This window comes from Macadamia integrifolia, chromosome 11, assembly GCF_013358625.1.
Source record: "Macadamia integrifolia cultivar HAES 741 chromosome 11, SCU_Mint_v3, whole genome shotgun sequence".
Classification (NCBI taxonomy): domain Eukaryota; kingdom Viridiplantae; phylum Streptophyta; class Magnoliopsida; order Proteales; family Proteaceae; genus Macadamia; species Macadamia integrifolia.
Window position 1 is genome coordinate 15188960 of NC_056567.1, and position 15169 is coordinate 15204128.

The following is a 15169-nucleotide window of genomic DNA, read 5'->3' on the forward strand; positions in this document are numbered from 1 at the left end:
CTTCCTCCTCTTCCTTCCCCTTTCTTCTTCTACGTTCTCTTTTCTCCCTTCTTTTCTCTCTCCTCTTTAATCTTCTCACCAACTTCTAAATGTAATAAATGAGATATTGAAAAACACAAAATAATGCTATTTATACTTTCTTAAAACCACTAGTAACCACATGGGTGGGTCACACAGGTGGGCGGATGCGCCCACCTGTGATCGCCCACCTGAGGGCCGAAAATTGGCCAACGAGTGGGATTTTGATGGAAATTGACTCTCGGCACGAATCTCACTCTCGACATAAGGTATATTATATGTATGCGCTTTAAGATACGGCTACAGACCTGCTTTATCAGTACATGGCCTTATGATATGTGCATGTACACGGCTTGGGTACACCCGTCTCCTCTGGCACTGACTAGGACTTATCTGGCCAGCCGGTGTCCAAAGTCACCCATGCCATCATGGTCCACAAGGAACCCACCTTAACCCTCTCCGGTTCAGGTCCTGCATGGTTAAACCGGGTCAACCATGCTATCAGATCGGGTTTAAGAAGTAGGGTATTACAGGCGACCTCTTGGAAAGTCCACGAGTTGCACCCCTTTTTGTTTTTGATCATTTCTGTGCGGAGCGCGGCGGTGTCATGGGGAGAGGGGATGCAGTGGGAGAAGCCTGTTCGCGCCATGGAGTAATATATTTTATTATTTTTCCATTTTACGACGATGATTTTATGAAGGAGGAGTTATATTAATATTTAATTAATAGGCGACTAGCGTGGTTGAATAGCATAAGAGATAGAGGGGGCATAAACTTGGCGGGTGCGATCATACCAGCCCTAATGCACTGGATCCCATCAGAACTCCGCAGTTAAGCGTGCTTGGGCGAGAGTAGTACTAAGATGGGTGACCTCTAGGGAAGTCCTCGTGTTGCACCCCTTTTTGTTTTTGACCATTTTCTGTGCGTAGCGCGACGGTGTCATGGGGAGGGGGGATGCGGTGGGAGAAGCCCGTTTGTGCCATGGAGTAATATATTTTATTATTTTTCCATTTTACTACGATGATTTTACGAAGGAGGACTTATATTAGTATTTAATTAATAGGAGACTAGCGTGGTTGAATAGCATAATAGAATGAGGAGGCATAAACTTGGCGGGTGCGATCATATTAGCACTAATGCACAGGATCCCATCAGAACTTCGCAGTTAAGCGTGCTTGGGCAAGAGTAGAACTAGGATCCGTGACCTCCTGGGAAGTCCTCGTGTTGCACCCCTTTTTGTTTTTGACCATTTTCTGTGCGGAGCACGGCGGTGTCATGGGGAGGCGGGATGCAGTATGAGAAGCCCGTTCGTACCATGAAGAAATGTATTTTATTATTTTTCCATTTTACTATGATGATTTTACGAAGGAGGATTTATATTAATATTTAATTAATAGGCGACTAGTATGGTTGAATAGCATAAGAGAATGAGGGGGCATAAACTTGTTGGGTGCGATCATACCAGCACTAATGTACCGGATCCCATCAAAACTCCACAGTTAAGCGTGCTTGGGCGAGAGTAGTACTAGGACGGGTTACCTCCTGGGAAGTCCTCATGTTGCACCCCTTTTTGTTTTTGACCAGTTTCTGTGCGGAGCGCGGCGGTGTCATGGGGAGGGGGGATGCGGTGGGAGAAGCCCATTTGCGCCATGGAGTAAAATATTTTATTAATTTTCCATTTTACAACGATGATTTTACGAAGGAGGAGTTATATTAATATTTAATTAATAGGCGACTAGAGTGGTTGAATAGCATAAGAGAATGAGGGGGCATAAATTTGGCAGGTGCGATCATACCAGCACTAATGCACCGGATCCCATCAGAACTCTGCAGTTAAGCGTGCTTGGGCGAGAGGAGTAATAGGATGGGTGACCTCCTGGGAATTCCCCGTGTTGCACCCCTTTTTGTTTTCGACCATTTTCTGTGCGGAGTGCGGCCGTGTCATGGGGAGGGGGGATGCAGTGGGAGAAGCCCGTTTGCGCCATGGAGTAATATATTTTATTATTTTTCTATTTTAGTACGATGATTTTACAAAGGAGGACTTATATTAGTATTTAATTAATAGGCGAATAGGGCAGTTGAATAGCATAAGAGAATGAGGGGGCATAAACTTGGCGGGTGTGATCATACCAGCACTAATGTACCAGATCCCATCAAAACACCACAGTTAAGCGTGCTTGGGCGAGAGTAGTACTAGGATTGGTTACCTCCTGGGAAGTCTTCGTGTTGCACCCCTTTTTGTTTTTACCATTTTCTGTGCGGAGCGCGGCAGTGTCATGGGGAGGGGGATGCAGTGGGAGAAGCCCATTTGCACCAGGGAGTAATTTATTTTATTATTTTTCCATTTTACGACGATGATTTTACGAGGGAGGACTTATATTAGTATTTAATTAATAGGCGACTAGCATGGTTGACTAGCATAAGAGAATGAGGGGGCATAAACTTGGCGGGGGCGATCATATAGACACTAATGCACTGGATCCCATCAGAACTCCGCAGTTAAGCGTGCTTGGGCGAAAGTAGTACTCGGATGGGTGATCTCCTGGGAAGTCCTCGTGTTGCACCCCTTTTTGTTTTTTACCACTTTTGTTGCGGAGCGCGGCGGTGTCATGGGGAGGGGGGACGAGGTGGGAGAAGCCTGTTCGCGCCATAGAGTAATATATTTTATTATTTTTCCATTTTACTACGATGAATTTACGAAGGAGGAGTTATATTAATATTTATTTAAGAGGTGACTAGCGTGGTTGAATAGCATAAGCGAATGAGGGGGCATAAACTTGGCGGGTACGGTCACACCAGCACTAATGCATCGGATCCCCTCAGAACTCAGCAGATAAGCGTGCTTGGGCGAGAGTAGTACTACGATGAGTGATCTCTTGGGAAGTCCTCGTGTTGCACCCCTTTTTGTTTTTGACCATTTTCTGTGCGGAGCGCGGCGGTGTCATGGGGAGGGGGGAGGGGGGATGTGGTGGGAGAAGCCAGTTCGTGCCATGGAGTAATTTATTTTATTATTTTTCCATTTTACTACGATGATTTTATGAAGGAGGAGTTATAATAATATTTAAATAATGGGCGACTAGGGTGGTTGAATAGCATAAGATAATGAGGAGGCATAAACTTGCCGGGTGCGATCATACCAGTACTAATGCACCGGTTCCCATAAGAAGACTGCAGTTAAGCGTGCTTGGGCGAGAGTAGTACTAGGATGGGTGACCTCTTGGGAAGTCCTCGTGGTGCACCCTTTTTTGTTTTCGACCATTTTCTGTGCGGAGCGCGACGGTATCATGGGGATGGGGGATGCGGTGGGAGAAGCCCGTTCGCGCCAGAGAGTATTATATTTTATTATTTTTCAATTTTACAACGATGATTTTACGACGGAGTTAAATTAATATTTAATTAGTAGGCGACTAGCGTGGTTGAATAGAATAAGAGAATGAGGGGGCAGAATCTTGGTGGGTGCGATCACACCAGCCCTAATGCACCGGATCGCTTCAGAACTCCGCAGTGAAGCGTGCTTGGGCGAGAGTAGTACTAGGATCGGTGACCTCTTGGGAAGTCCTCGTGTTGCACCCCTTTTGGTTTTTGACCATTTTCTGTGCGGAGCGTGTCGGTGTCATGGGGAGGGGGATGCGCCATGGAGTAATATATTTTATTATTTTTCCATTTTACAACGATGATTTTACGAAAGGAGGAGTTATATTAATATTTAATTGATAGGCGACTAGCGTGGTCGAATAGCATAAGAGAATGAGGGGGCATAAACTTGGCGGGTGCGATCATACCAGCCCTAATGCACCGGATCCCATCAGAACTCTGCACTTCCTGGGAAGTCCTCGTGTTGCACCCCTTTTTGGTTTTGACCATTTTCTGTGCGGAGAGCGGCGGTGTCGTGGGGAGGGGGGATGCGGTGGGAGAAGTCCATTCGCGCCATGGAATAATACATTTTATTTTTCTTCCATTTCACTACGTTGATTATACGAAGAAGGTGTTATATTAATAATTAATTAATAGGCGACTAGTGTGGTTTGGCGAGTGTAGGATAAGAGAATGAGGGGGCATAAACTTGGTGGTGCGATCATACTAGCACTAATGTACCGGATCCCATCCGAACTGTGCAGTTAAGCGTGCTTGGGAGAGAGTAGTACTAGGATGGGTGACCTCCTAGGTGGCATAAACTTGGCTGGTGCGATCAAACTAGCACTAATGCACCGGATCCCATCAGAACTCCGTAGTTAAGCGTGCTTGGGCGAGAGTAGTACTAGGATGGGTGACCTCCTGGGTAGTCCTCGTGTTGCTCTCCTTTTTGTTTTGACCATTTTCCGTGCGAAGCGCGGCGGTGACATGGGGAGGGGGGATGCGGTGGGCGAAGCCCATTCACGCCATGGAATAATATATTTTATTTTTCTTCCATTTTACTACGATGATTTTACGAAGAAGGTGTTATGTTAATCTTTAATTGATAGGCGACTAGAGTGGTTGGGCGAGTGTAGGATAAGAGAATGAGGGGGCATAAACTTGGTGGTGCGATCATACCAGCACTAATGCATCGGATCCCCTCTGAACTCCGCAGTTAAGCGTGCTTGGACGAGAGTAGTACTAGGATCGGTGACCTCATGGGAAGTCCTCGTGTTGCACCCCTTTTTCTTTTTGACCATTTTCCGTGCGGAGCGCGGCGGTGTCATGGGGAGGGGAGTTGCGGTGGGAGAAGTCTGTTTGCGCCATGAAGTAATATATTTTATTATTCTTCCATTTTACTACGAAGATTTTATGAAGGAGGAGTTATATTAATATTTAATTAATAGGCGACTAGCGTGGTTGGGTGAGAGTAGCATAAGAGATTGAGGGCGCATAAACTTGGCGGGAGCGGTCATACTGGCACTAATGCACCGGATCCCATCAGAACTCTGTAGTTGAGCGTGCTTGGGTGAGAGTAGTTCTAGGATGGGTGACCCCCTGGGAAGTCCTTGTGTTGCACCCGCTTTTGTTTTTGACCATTTTCTCTGCGGGGCGCGGCGGTGTCATCGGGAGTGGGGGATGCGGTGGGAGAAGCCCGTTCGCCCCATGTAGTAATATATTATATTATTTTTCCAATTTACTACGATGATTTTGCGAAGGGGAGTTATATTAATGTTTAATTAATAGGCGACTAGTGTGGTTGGGCGAGAGTAGCATAAGAGAATGATACGGCATAAACTTGGTGGGTGCGGTCATACCAGCACTAATGCATCGGGTCCCATCAGAACTCCACAGTTAAGCGTGCTTGGGCGAGAGTAGTTGTAGGATGGGTGACCTCCTGGGAAATCCTTGTGTTGCACTCCTTTTTGTTTTTGACCATTTTCTCTGGGAGCGCAGCGGCCCATTCGCGCCATGGAGTAATATATTTTATTATTTTCCATTTTATTACGTTGATTTCACGAAGGAGGAGTTGTATTAATATTTAATTAATAGGCGACTAGCGTGGTTGGGCGAGAGTAGCACAAGAGAATGAGGGGGTATAAACTTGTCTTGGCGGGTGTGATAATACCAGCACTAATGCACCGGATCCCATCAGAACTCCGTTGTTAAGCGAGCTTGGGCGAAGGTAGTACTAAGATGGGTGACCTCCTGGGAAGTCATTGTGTTGCACCCCTTTCTATTTTTGACCATTTTCTGTGCCGAGAGCGGCGGTGTCATGGAGAGGAAGGATGCGGTGGGAGAAGCCCGTTCGCGCCATGGAGTAATATATTTTATTATTTTTCCATTTTACGACGATGAATTTATGAAGGAGGAGTTATATTAATATTTAATTAATTGGCGACTAGCGTGGTTGAATAGCATAAGAGAATGAGGGAGCATAAACTTGGTGGGTGCAATAATACCAGCACTAATGCATCGGGTCCCAACAGAACTCCGTAAATAAGCGTGCTTGGGCGAGGGTAATACTATGATGGGTGACCTCTATGGAAGTCCTCGTGTTGCACCCCTTTTCGGTTTTGACCATTTTCTGTGTGGAGCGCGGTGGTGTCATGGGGAGGGGTGATGCGGTGGGAGAAGTCCGTTAGCGCCATGGAGTAATATATTTTATTATTCTTCCATTTTACTACGAAGATTTTACGAAGGAGTTATATTAATATTTAATTAATAGACGACTAGTGTGGTTGGGCGAGAGTAGGATAAGAGAATATTGGGGCATAAACTTGGCAGTTGCGATCATACCAGCACAAATGCACTGGATTACATCAGAACTCCGCGGTTAAGCGTGCTTGGGTGGGAGTAGTACTAGGATGGGTGACCTCCTAGGAAGTCATCGTATTGCACCCCTTTTTGTTTTTGACCATTTTCTATGCAGAGCGTGGCGCTGTCATGGGGAGGGGGGATGCGGTGGGAGAAGCCAGTTCGTGCTATGGAGTATTATATTTTATTATTTTTCCATTTTACTACGATGAATTTTACGAAGGAGGAGTTATATTAATATTTAATTAATAGGCGAATAGCGTGGTTGGGTGAGAGTAGCATAAGAGAATGAGGGGGCATAAACTTACGGGTGCAATCATACCAGCACTAATGCATCGGATCCCATCAGAACTCCGCAGTTAAGCTTGCACGGGCGAGAGTAGTACTAGGATGGGTGACCTCCTGGGAATTCCTCGTGTTGCACCTCTTTTTGTTTTTCACCATTTTCTGTGCGGAGCGCGGCGCTGTCATGGGGAGGGGGGATGCGGTGGGAGAATCCCGTTCGCGCCATGGAGTAATATATTTTATTATTTTTCCATTTTACTACGATGATTTTACGAAGGAGGAGTTATATTAATATTTAATTAATAGGGGAATAGCGTGGTTGGGTGAGAGTAGCATAAGAGAATGAGGGGGCATAAACTTACGGGTGCGATCATACCACCACTAATGCACCGGATCCCATAAGAACTCCGCAGTTAAGCTTGCACAGGCGAGAGTAGTACTAGGATGGGTGACCTCCTAGGAATTCCTCGTGTTGCTCCTCTTTTTGTTTTTGACCATTTTCTGTGCGGAGCTCGGCGCTGTCATGGGGAGGGGGGATGCGGTGGGAGAATCTCTTTCGCGCCATGGAGTAATATATTTTATTATTTTTCTGTTTTACAACGATGATTTTACGAAGGAGGAGTTATATTAGTATTTAATTAATAAGCGACTAGTGTGGTTGGGCAACAGTAGCATAAGAGAATGAGGGGGCATAAACCTGGCGGGCGCGGTTATACCCGCACTTATGCACCAGATCCCATCAGAACTCTACAGTTAAGCGTGCTTGGGTGAGAGTAGTACTTGGTTGGGTGACCACCTGGGAAGTCCTCTTGTTGCACCCCTTTTTGTTTTTGACCATTTTCTTTGCGAAGCGCGGCGGTGTCATGGGGAGGGGGAATGCGGTGAGAGAAGTCCGTTCGCGCCATGGAGTAATATATTTTATTATTTTTCATTTTACTACGATGATTTTACGAAGGAGAAGTTATATTAATATTTAATTAATAGGGGAATAGCGTGGTTGGGCGAGAGTAGCATAAGAGAATGAGGGGGCATAAGCTTGACGGATGCGATCTTACCAGCCCTAATGCACCGAATCCCATCAGAACTCCGCAGTTAAGCTTGCACGGTTGAGAGTAGTACTAGGATTGGTGATCTCCTGGGAAGTCCTCGTGTTGCACCCCTTTTTGTTTTTTATCATTTTCTATTCGGAGCGCGGTGGTGTCATGGGGAGGGGAGATGCGGTGGGAGAAGCCCGTTCGCGCCATGGAGTAATATATTTTATTATTTTTCCGTTTTACAACGATGATTTTACGAAGGAGGAGTTATATTAATATTTAATTAATTGGCGACTAGTGTGGTTGGGCGAGAGTAGCATAAGAGAATGAGGGGGCATAAACTTGGCGGGAGCGGTTATACCCGCACTAATGCACCAGATCCCATCAGAAATCTACAGTTACGCGTGCTTGGGTGAGAGTAGTACTAGGTTTGGTGACCACCTAGGAAGTCCTCTTGTTGCACCCCTTTTTGTTTTTGACCATTTTCTTTGCGAAGCGCGGCGGTGTCATGGGGAGGGGGAAAGCGGTGAGAGAAGTCCGTTCGCGCCATGGAGTAATATATTTTATTATTATTCTATTTTACTACGAAGATTTTATGAAGGAGGAGTTATATTAATATTTAATTAATAGGCGACTATTGTGGTTGGGCGAGAGTAGGATAAGAGAATGTTGGGGCATAAACTTAGCGGTTGCGCTCATACCAACAATAATGCACCGGATCCCATCAGAACACCGCAGTTAAGCATGCTTGGGCAAGAGTAGTACTATGATGGGTGACCTCTTGGGAAGTCCTCGTGTTGCTCCCCTTTTTGGTTTTGACCATTTTCTGTGTGGAGCGCGGCGGTGTCATGGGGAGGGGGGATGCAGTGGGAGAAGTCCGTTCACGCCATGGAGTAATATATTTTATTATTCTTCCATTTTACTACAAAGATTTTACGAAGGAGGAGTTATATTAATATTTAATTAATAGGTGACTAGTGTGGTTGGACGAGAGTAGCATAAGAGAATGAGGGGGCATAAACTTGGCGGAAGCGGTCATACCAGCACTAACGCATTGGATCCCCTCAGAACTCCGCAGTTAAGCGTGCTTGGGCAAGAATAGTTCTAGGATGGGTGACCTCCTGGGAAGTCCTCGTGTTTCACCCCTTTTTGTTTTTGACCATTTTTTGTGCGGAGAGCGGCTGTGTCATGGAGAGGGGGGATGCGGTGGGAGAAGCCCGTTCGCGCCATGGAGTAATATATTTTATTATTTTTTCATTTTACTACGATGATTTTACGAAGGAGGAGTTATATTAATATTTAATTAATAGGGGAATAGCGTGGTTGGGCAAGAGTAGCATAATAGAATGAGGGGGCATAAGCTTGACGGGTGCGATTTTACCAGCCCTAATGCACCGGATCCCATCAGAACTCCGCAGTTAAGCTTGCACGGTTGAGAGTAGTATTATGATTGGTGACCTCCTGGGAAGTCCTCGTGTTGCACCCCTTTTTGTTTTTGATCATTTTCTGTGCGGAGCGCGGCGGTGTCATGGGGAGGGGGGATGCGGTGGGAGAAGCCCGTTCGCGCCATGGAGTAATATATTTTATTATTTTTCCGTTTTACAACGATGATTTTACGAAGGAGGAGTTATATTAATATTTATTTAATAGGCGACTAGCGTGGTTGGGCGAGAGTAGCATAAGAGAATGAGGGGGCATAAACTTGGCGCGAGCGATCATACCCGCACTAATGCACCAGATCCCCTCAGAACTCCGCAGTTAAGCGTGCTTGGGCGAGAGTAGTACTAAGATGGGTGACCTCCAAGGAAGTCCTCATGTTGCACCCCTCTTTGTTTTTGACCATTTTCTGTGCGGAGAGCGGCGGTGTCATGGAGTGGGGGGATGCGGTGGGAGAAGCCCGTTCGCGCCATGGATTAATATATTTTATTATTTTTCCGTTTCACAACGATGATTTTACGAAGGAGGAGTTATATTACTTTTTAATTAATAGGCGACTAGCGTGTTCGGGCGAGAGTAGCATAAGAGAATGAGGGGGCATAAACTTGTCTTGGCGGGTGCGATCATACTAGCACTAATGCATCTGATCCCTTCAGAACTCCGCAGTTAAGCGTGCTTGGGTGAGAGTAGTACTAGGATGGGTGACCTCCTGGGAAGTCCTCGTGTTGCACCCCGTTTTGTTTTTGACCATTTTCTGTGCGGAGCGCGGTGGTGTCATAGGGAGGGGGGATGCGGTGGGAGAAGCCCGTTCGTGCCATGGAGTAATATATTTTATTATTTTTCCATTTTACTATGATGATTTTACGAAGGAGGAGATATAGTAATATTTAATTAATAGGCGACTAACGTGGTTGGGCGAGAGTAGCATAAAAGAATGAGGGGGCATAAATTTGGTGGGTGCGATCATACCAGCACTAATGCACCGGATCCCATCAGAACTCCGCAATTAAGCGTGCTTGGGCGAGAGTAGTAATTTGATGGGTGACCTCCTGGGAAGTCCTCGTGTTGCACCCCTTTTTGTTTTTGACCATTTTCTGTGCAGAGTGCGACAGTGTCATGGGGAGTGACTATGCGGTGGGAGAAGCCTGTTCGCTCCATGGAGTAATATATTTTATTATTTTTTCATTTTACTATGATGATTTTATGAAGGAGGAGTTATATTAATATTTAATTAATCGACGACTAGCGTGGTTAGGAGAGTGTAGCATAAGAGAATGAGGGGGCATAAACTTGGTGGGTGCGATCATACCAGCACTAATGCACCGGATCCCATCAGAACTCCGCAGTTAAGCGTGCTTGGGGGAGAGTAGTTTTCACACCCTGTTCACGCAGAATCGGACCGGTGACCGAGTTAACTCCAGTTAACCCAAAACTGCCCAGATCATCTGATACAGTACTCCACCATAGTATCCCGACATCTAAGATAAGTGTTCAAAAGTTTAGCGGAAGACTTAAATTACGGGTAAATATCCCCAATATACTTGATATCCAAATTGTAGTATATAGTTAAGTACATGTGGGCCCGTTGGGATGATAATTACATAAAAAGAATTACAATTTACATATCAAATACACAAAAGGGGAGGTCATCAAAAGAATCAAAAAGCAAAATCCTGTATGGTGTCATTACTGTGGTCCCGCAGCACAACCCTCGCACATGCAATCAACATCGTGCTCATACTCCTCAGGGACCCACCAATCCTCACAGAAAACTCAACTGTGGGGCTCGACTCTTGATCTTCGTGCGGGTGACCTACAAAATCATCTAAAAGAAGTGTGCACGTGGGATGAGCTCACTAGCCCAATAAGTGTAAAGAAGGACCACACAAACATTCACATCCATATGCACTATATGCTTTGCAATTCATTTTAAATCTTATCCACCTAAACAACAATTCTATGTCTTAGGTTATGTGCTACTCACAACCACAATGCGCGCATGCCCCAGGTACGAGTCACGAACTCCATCCCCCGATACGCCTATAGGGTTATAGGAGAAGACCCACCGTGAGTACTCAGAAAAGTCAAGCATGCCGATTACCGGCTCTCAACATAAAAGTAAATGACAGAAATGTAAAGGTGTCGACCCCGGCAATTTAAAAGCAGTACGATTGGCCCTCTTGAATATACCACTGAGGTTGCCGACTATCCCAATGACCAGCCAGGCATATGTCTAACCGCCACATTGACCCGACAACCGCGATCGCTGCTTCCCCCCAAGTGATAACCCAATACCTCAACCCCTGTTGGGAAGGGTCATAGCATAGGGATTGAAAATCCTAAACCGTATGCTCCTATATGACAAAGTACGATTACATAGTGCCACCGCGTCCCATACCATGGGCCACCAATGCACTCGTTTTCAAGCCGACTACGGCGTCTAGTCTAATAATGCATTATGCATAATAATCCAACCATTCATCACATAAGCACATCAATCATTTAGCATTGATAATGTAAAGCACAACACACATATCATAAATCATTTGTTTAGAATACACAAGCAATGTGTGCGAATGACATACGAGGATGACTAATCTACACAAAATTTGCATGATGACATGGCTAGTCTCGATACTGTAATGATGCAAAAACAAGCCTTAAAATAAATTCAAATGTCCACTCCCCACTTATTTGTTTGGTACAAAAGCTCACGTTCGGTACGGGTGAGATCCGACGTGAGAATGTAGATTTTAGTGGAACCTATCATAAGCAGATGAGGTTAGCATTTCACCACCTTGGGGTCAAAACTAACGATGTTTGATGTTTAGATCATGTTTAAAATCATAAAAGAAGGTTGCCCACCCGTTTTGGGCCCATTTGGGCTAAAAAATCCAACTGGGGGGCCAATAGGTGGGCCAGATAGCCCACCTGTCCTTGCCCGTCAGTCCAACAGGCAGGCTAGATAGCCCGTCGGTCCAACCGATGGGCCCCCTCAGGCAGGCTGGTTCACCCGCCTGTGGGAACTAAGGTGCTGTCCAACAGGCGGGCCCCTACAGGTGGGCGAAGCCGCCCACCTGTGGGGGCAAAAATCGGCCTACACCTTTGAAACATTCCTCAACATTGAGAAAACCAAATGAGGCTGTTTCAATCACATTTTCCACACATCTAAGGTCTTATAAGATGATTCTAACATAGATCTAAGTTAGATTTAAGGATTGAAAAGCAATCTTACCTTCTTTGCTCAAGAACTCTTCCAAAACCTCAAAATCACTTCTTAACTCAAGAAATCACCAATGCTTCTCAAATCTTGTAAACACTTCTTTAAACCGTCAAAATCAACACATAGACCATCTATTAAACCTTAGATTCATCATCTCAAGTGGGATTAACAAGATCTCAAGGAACTCTACCCAAATCATGGGTTTCACTTGGGATTTGGTGAAAGTTTAAGAAGTAAAGCCTTCGCTCACCTCAAATCGTAGGTCTCGTGTTGGGGATTACTTTTCCGGTGCCGGAATGAGAAGATCAAATCTCGGCTTCGTTTAAAATCATTTCTTCCTCTTTTTCTTTTCCTTTCTTCTTATTCGTTCTCTTTTCTTCCTTTCTTTTCTCTCTCTTCTTTACTCTTCTAACCAACTCTTTGATGCATTAAATGAGAAAAAGGAAAAACACAATAAGTACTATTTATACTAGAGAATATCTAGTAGCCACATGGGTGGGTCACACAGGTGGGCGGGTTCACCCGCCTGTGACCACCCACCTGTTGGTCAAAACTTAGCCAAACAATTGAGATTTCGATGGAATACGACTCTCGACATATATCTCACTCTCGGTACGAGATATATAATACGTATACACTTTAGGATACAACTACAAACTAGCATTACCCGTACATGGCCTTATGATACGTGCATGTACACGGCTTGGGTACACCCGTCTCCTTTGGCACTAACTCAGACTTGTCTGGCCAACCTGTGTTCAAAGTCACCCTTGCCATCATTGTCTGTAGGGAACCCACCTTAACCCTCTTTGGTTCGGTGCTGCATGGTTAAACCGGGTCAACCGTGTAAGTAAACCAGGTTTTAAAGGTAGGATATCACATTTATCCCCTCTTTTTGAAAATTTCATCCTCGAAATTGATGTACCTGGTTGTTCGAAAAGATGAGGGTACTTGGCTTGGATTTCATCTTCTTTCTTCCAAGATGCTTCTTCAAGTGAATGGTTAGCCCATCGCACCTTTACGAAGGAAATAGAGCGGTTGTGAAGGGTTTTCACTTTTCGGTCCAAGATTTTAGCTGGATGTTCTCTATAGGTCATATCAGCTTCTAGATATTCTGGTTCCATGGGTAACACATGCGATGGATCGTGAACGTATCGCTTCAGCATGGATACATGGAATACATTATGAACATTTTTGAGCGAAGGTGGAAGAGCAAGTATGTAGGCTACTGAGCCAACCCAAGTAAAAATCTCAAATGGGCCAATGTATCTTGGGCTTAACTTACCCTTTTTATGGAATCTATGCAACCCTTTAGTAAGAGAAATCTTAAGAAACACCTTTTCTCCTGCTTGAAACTCAATATCTTTTCTGCGGGTGTCTGCATAGCTCTTTTGACGTGACTGAGCTGTAGACCATTTATCTCGGTTACCCAATTCTTTGACTGTGAATACTCCAATTAACGAGTATTTTCTCGATGAGTAACTCTTTACAGCATGTAGTGAACCTTGGTTTGCAAATATTATAAATTTTTTAGTTACAAACAAGACTCCGGATCATTGGTCTTCCCAAGAGAAATACCGTTTTTACTCATAGGTTAAGTATTTCTTTTGGGATGATCCTTACCTTTTTAAATCATGGCCTGACCAAATTATCCGGAGATGTATCCCTGATCATGAGGGCCATTCTATTCTTTCCTTTTGCTATGATCAGGCTTGTGGCGGCCATTTTGGGCCTACTAAGACTGCAGCCAAGGTATTGCAATGTGGATTTTATTGGCCCAATCTCTTCAAAGATGCCTTTGCTTATTGTAAGGCTTGTCCTTCTTGTCAGTCTTTAGGAAAAATCAGTAGAAGGAACATAATGCCTCTCAACCCAATCCTCGTGGTTGAGGTTTTTGATGTTTAGGGAATAGATTTTATGGGCCCTTTCCCTAAGTCATGTGGATATGAATATATTTTTTTGGCTGTGGACTATGTGTCAAAATGGATTGAGGCTCGTGCTTGTAAGACCAATGACCATAAGGTGGTCATTCAATTCTTAAGGGAAAACATTTTTTCCCGATTTGGTATCCCTAGAGCTATCATTAGTGATAGGGGAAAACACTTTTGTAATAAGCCTTTTGAGGCCTTAGTGAAGAAGTATGGGATTACGCACAAGTTGGATACCCCATACCACCCCCAAACCAGTGGGTAGGTAGAAGTGTCCAATAGATAGATCAAGCAAATTCTAGAGAAGACAGTTAACCCAAATCGAAAGGATTGGTCTAACAGTCTATTGGATACTTTGTGGGAGTATAGGACTGCTTACAAGACCATACTTGGTCAATCCACATACCGTTTGGTATACAGAAAAGCCTGCCACCTTCCTGTTGAGTTAGAACATCGTGCTTTTGGGCGATTAAGAAATTTAATTTTAATTTGTCTACAGCAGGAGCTCATAGAGATCTCGAACTATCTGAGTTGGAGGAATTGCGAAATGATGCCTATGATAGTGCAAAATTTTTTAAGGAAAAGACTAAAGCTTTTCATGATAGGCACCTTGTTAGGAAATTTTTTATGCTTGGTGATAAAATTTTGTTGTACAATTCTAGATTGCATATCTTTCCAGGAAAACTTCGTTCTCGGTGGGAAGGTCCTTACCTTGTGTAAACAGTATTCCCCCAAGGTGCCGTAGAGGTTATGAATCCGTCCACTTGGGAAATTTTTAAAGTTAATGGGCACCGTTTGAAGCCATTCCTCGAGTTTCCTAATACTGGTAGTGAAGAGGTCATGGATCTCCATGAACCTCTTTACACTGATGACTAACTTTTAATCAGGTATGACGCCCTTGCATTGTCTTCGTTTTTAATTCTTTCCATGCATTGAGGACATTGCATGACTTAAGTGTGGGGGAGGGAAACCAGTTTTTGCTTTTTCCACTTTGTTTTATTTGTTTTTCTTTTTTTTTTTTTTGAGCTTGC

At 44.5% G+C, this 15169-nt stretch overlaps 19 non-coding genes and 8 pseudogenes across 19 annotated transcripts; all 27 read left to right on the forward strand.

The window, feature by feature from the left end:
• The first annotated feature begins 798 nt into the window (after positions 1-798).
• Positions 799-917, forward strand: LOC122094631. The gene has a single exon (XR_006144942.1). It is a non-coding gene; the product is annotated as a 5S ribosomal RNA (ribosomal RNA).
• A 215-nt stretch (positions 918-1132) lies between these two features.
• LOC122094468 lies at positions 1133-1251 on the forward strand (annotated as a pseudogene).
• Positions 1252-1466: 215 nt separating this feature from the next.
• On the forward strand, positions 1467-1585 carry LOC122094434. Its single transcript, XR_006144769.1, has one exon. It is a non-coding gene; the product is annotated as a 5S ribosomal RNA (ribosomal RNA).
• A 215-nt stretch (positions 1586-1800) lies between these two features.
• LOC122094637 lies at positions 1801-1919 on the forward strand. The gene has a single exon (XR_006144947.1). It is a non-coding gene; the product is annotated as a 5S ribosomal RNA (ribosomal RNA).
• Positions 1920-2134: 215 nt separating this feature from the next.
• On the forward strand, positions 2135-2253 carry LOC122094462 (annotated as a pseudogene).
• Positions 2254-2466: 213 nt separating this feature from the next.
• LOC122094447 lies at positions 2467-2585 on the forward strand. The gene has a single exon (XR_006144781.1). It is a non-coding gene; the product is annotated as a 5S ribosomal RNA (ribosomal RNA).
• Positions 2586-2800: 215 nt separating this feature from the next.
• LOC122094448 lies at positions 2801-2919 on the forward strand. Its single transcript, XR_006144782.1, has one exon. It is a non-coding gene; the product is annotated as a 5S ribosomal RNA (ribosomal RNA).
• A 222-nt stretch (positions 2920-3141) lies between these two features.
• LOC122094643 lies at positions 3142-3260 on the forward strand. The gene has a single exon (XR_006144953.1). It is a non-coding gene; the product is annotated as a 5S ribosomal RNA (ribosomal RNA).
• A 212-nt stretch (positions 3261-3472) lies between these two features.
• LOC122094443 lies at positions 3473-3591 on the forward strand. Its single transcript, XR_006144777.1, has one exon. It is a non-coding gene; the product is annotated as a 5S ribosomal RNA (ribosomal RNA).
• A 608-nt stretch (positions 3592-4199) lies between these two features.
• On the forward strand, positions 4200-4318 carry LOC122094640. Its single transcript, XR_006144950.1, has one exon. It is a non-coding gene; the product is annotated as a 5S ribosomal RNA (ribosomal RNA).
• Positions 4319-4537: 219 nt separating this feature from the next.
• LOC122094647 lies at positions 4538-4656 on the forward strand. The gene has a single exon (XR_006144957.1). It is a non-coding gene; the product is annotated as a 5S ribosomal RNA (ribosomal RNA).
• A 221-nt stretch (positions 4657-4877) lies between these two features.
• On the forward strand, positions 4878-4996 carry LOC122094445. The gene has a single exon (XR_006144779.1). It is a non-coding gene; the product is annotated as a 5S ribosomal RNA (ribosomal RNA).
• A 221-nt stretch (positions 4997-5217) lies between these two features.
• LOC122094435 lies at positions 5218-5336 on the forward strand. Its single transcript, XR_006144770.1, has one exon. It is a non-coding gene; the product is annotated as a 5S ribosomal RNA (ribosomal RNA).
• Positions 5337-5528: 192 nt separating this feature from the next.
• LOC122094646 lies at positions 5529-5647 on the forward strand. The gene has a single exon (XR_006144956.1). It is a non-coding gene; the product is annotated as a 5S ribosomal RNA (ribosomal RNA).
• Positions 5648-5862: 215 nt separating this feature from the next.
• On the forward strand, positions 5863-5981 carry LOC122094457 (annotated as a pseudogene).
• Positions 5982-6199: 218 nt separating this feature from the next.
• LOC122094458 lies at positions 6200-6318 on the forward strand (annotated as a pseudogene).
• A 221-nt stretch (positions 6319-6539) lies between these two features.
• On the forward strand, positions 6540-6658 carry LOC122094636. The gene has a single exon (XR_006144946.1). It is a non-coding gene; the product is annotated as a 5S ribosomal RNA (ribosomal RNA).
• A 220-nt stretch (positions 6659-6878) lies between these two features.
• Positions 6879-6997, forward strand: LOC122094446. Its single transcript, XR_006144780.1, has one exon. It is a non-coding gene; the product is annotated as a 5S ribosomal RNA (ribosomal RNA).
• A 221-nt stretch (positions 6998-7218) lies between these two features.
• LOC122094436 lies at positions 7219-7337 on the forward strand. The gene has a single exon (XR_006144771.1). It is a non-coding gene; the product is annotated as a 5S ribosomal RNA (ribosomal RNA).
• A 220-nt stretch (positions 7338-7557) lies between these two features.
• Positions 7558-7676, forward strand: LOC122094469 (annotated as a pseudogene).
• Positions 7677-7897: 221 nt separating this feature from the next.
• On the forward strand, positions 7898-8016 carry LOC122094467 (annotated as a pseudogene).
• Positions 8017-8237: 221 nt separating this feature from the next.
• LOC122094452 lies at positions 8238-8356 on the forward strand. Its single transcript, XR_006144786.1, has one exon. It is a non-coding gene; the product is annotated as a 5S ribosomal RNA (ribosomal RNA).
• A 221-nt stretch (positions 8357-8577) lies between these two features.
• Positions 8578-8696, forward strand: LOC122094460 (annotated as a pseudogene).
• A 221-nt stretch (positions 8697-8917) lies between these two features.
• Positions 8918-9036, forward strand: LOC122094463 (annotated as a pseudogene).
• Positions 9037-9257: 221 nt separating this feature from the next.
• On the forward strand, positions 9258-9376 carry LOC122094444. Its single transcript, XR_006144778.1, has one exon. It is a non-coding gene; the product is annotated as a 5S ribosomal RNA (ribosomal RNA).
• A 226-nt stretch (positions 9377-9602) lies between these two features.
• LOC122094641 lies at positions 9603-9721 on the forward strand. The gene has a single exon (XR_006144951.1). It is a non-coding gene; the product is annotated as a 5S ribosomal RNA (ribosomal RNA).
• A 221-nt stretch (positions 9722-9942) lies between these two features.
• Positions 9943-10061, forward strand: LOC122094633. The gene has a single exon (XR_006144943.1). It is a non-coding gene; the product is annotated as a 5S ribosomal RNA (ribosomal RNA).
• Positions 10062-15169: the final 5108 nt, after the last annotated feature.